The sequence below is a fragment of the Pecten maximus genome, chromosome 3 (genome assembly GCF_902652985.1).
Source record: "Pecten maximus chromosome 3, xPecMax1.1, whole genome shotgun sequence".
NCBI lineage: Eukaryota > Metazoa > Mollusca > Bivalvia > Pectinida > Pectinidae > Pecten > Pecten maximus.
Window position 1 is genome coordinate 13037201 of NC_047017.1, and position 2637 is coordinate 13039837.

Here is a 2637-nt window from a genome sequence, read left to right on the forward strand (position 1 = left end):
ACAGAAGTAGGTGTTCCGAAAGTGGAGGCGTCTTCTCCTTCATCAACGACAGCCGCCATACAAATCAATTTAACACACGATTTAAGATTAACATAAGAACCAACACTTTAAATAAGGAAACAGGTTAAAATGGTGAATAATATTACATAGACATGGGTAAGTTTAGGAGTTAGGAATGGTGAATAAAATTACATAGAAATGGGTAAGTTTAAGAGTTAGGAATGGTGAATAAAATTACATAGAAATGGATAAGGTTAGGAGTTAGGAATAGATCTAGAACTTAACAAAAAATGTTTTTTTTTTTTTTTTATTTCGATCCAGTTGTTCCCTCATAATGTATGACATTATTTATAAATAAAACTATTTACATAATACTTTGATTATTCGCAACAAATCACTTTGTTAGTTTCTCTTAAACACGTGGATCACGTGACTAACTGAGTGTGGGGTTCATTTTATAATCAATTAATACGGTGTATTTCTAGTCACCAAACAAATAAAATAAGAGGAGGATTCCGTTCTCGGGCGATGTTGTATGTTGTCAAGTGTTGAACCATATGTCTCTGTTTACTTGCTATGCGGGTCGGCTACCAGCTCCAGATAACGTGCAATCTGCCTCATCTGTACGATTATGCTGCTGTAGCTGGGTATTAGCACAAATTGATGACGGAATCAATAAGGGCATGATAAAATATTTGTTACATTAACTAGGGGTGAATGAAGCTTCGCTAATACACAAAACCAGACTTGTTTCTCATCGTCAGCACCTATTAGGCCTACCAGATTATATTTTTTATTTCACTCCATTAGACAAATGTCTTGTCCTTAACACAAAACAACAGTCTACTGCAAATAATTATAATAGTGCCCCATCTTAAGTTCACAAAACAAGACCAGCATCTCATCTTAAGTTCACAAAACAAGACTAGTTTCTCATCTTTAACTTACACAAAAAGGCTAGTTTCTCATATTAAGTTTAAGCAACAAGACCAGCATCTCATCTTAAGTTCACAAAACAAGACTAGTTTCTCATCTTTAGCTTACACAAAAAGGCTAGTTTCTCATATTAAGTTTAAGCAACAAGACTAGCTTCTCATCTTAAGTTCACAAAACAAGACTAGCTTCTCATCTTTAGCTCACACAAAAAACCTGGTTTTCTATCATTAGCTCACACAACAAGACCAGCATCTCATCTCAAGTTCACAAAACAAGACTAGCATCTCATCTCAAGTTCACAAAACAAGACCAGCATCTCATCTCAAGTTGACAAAACAAGACTCTAGCTTCTCATCTTTAGCTTACGAAACAAGACTAGCTTGTCATCTTTCACATAATGAGACCATCTTCTTATCTTTTGCTCACAGAACACGACTAGCTTCTCATTTCTAAACTAACACAACAAGACTGGCTCCTCATCTTCAGTTCAACTACCTGTAATATCTTCTCATCGTTACTGAACATCATCGGATAAGGTTCCCCTCATTACTACACGAAACTGGATTATTTGGCCATCCCAACCACAAGTCAGCAGTACAGATTATCACGATTTAACGCCCCCGACATAAGTTACTAGTATTCAAAGGTAATGGTGTTGTAAGGCTTTCTCGAAATTCAAGTATCTGCTGAATCATTTCGGTAACGAAAAATTGTTTATTTAATTCTTCATAATACTTTGTCAAACACACCATTTTCAGAAAAAAGTTACTCTTTATTAAAACCCTAACACTGACAAAAAAAAAAGAAAAAAAAAAAAGGGTTGGTCTAAATATTACACGAAGCGTTCCATGCAGCAAACTTAAATGAATATAGGAGAATATTCCAGTGTGTAATATAGACTACCCAATCAGGATGTCCATGTAGCTTCGTGAATTAAGGTGAAGGATTCAGCTTGATGATATAGACAATTTGTGTCAATAATGTAACTGTTTTTGTCAACCTCTTATTTTATTCTGTATTTCGCTGTTTAGCATTCACACTATCTGTTAAGCTACTGCTATGGTAATTGAGCAATAAATATTAAAAAATAAACATATCCTATTATTAAACTGAGATATCCTAAAAAAGAAAAGAAAAATAAAACAACAAAAAACAAAAAACAAAAACAAAAACAAAAACGAAAAAACAAATAAAGAGAAACAGAAAAGATATTTTCGGTTTTAAAATTCACGTCCAGACCATTTCATTCAAATCTTGAGTATGATGTAAAACAGCGATTTCATCAGCAACCTTAGTTACACGAAATAATGGCTGGTGTTTTATATACAAATTATAACTACAATTTCTGAAAGTATGTTTAATAATTTCCGTTTGAGAGATGACGTATCTGATATAACGGTGATACTTAGTTTGTCGATTTTGATTTACTGGCAAAACCACACATCACGTACATTATCAACCCTACATAGTGTAATATTTTACACACCATATGGCAATCTTTGTTTTATCGATAGGAATTAATGTACAAATGGGGTTTCATCCAGGTTACGGAAATCCAAAATGATAAATGGCTTGGTTACTAAAGAAACATTTCTGTCATGACTGGGTGGTTGTTTCATTTCTATGGTAACGGTATATAGGGTATCCTGACAGAATTGAGGGCCTCTCATTTAACCGAGAACCTAACAGCACTACGCCCTC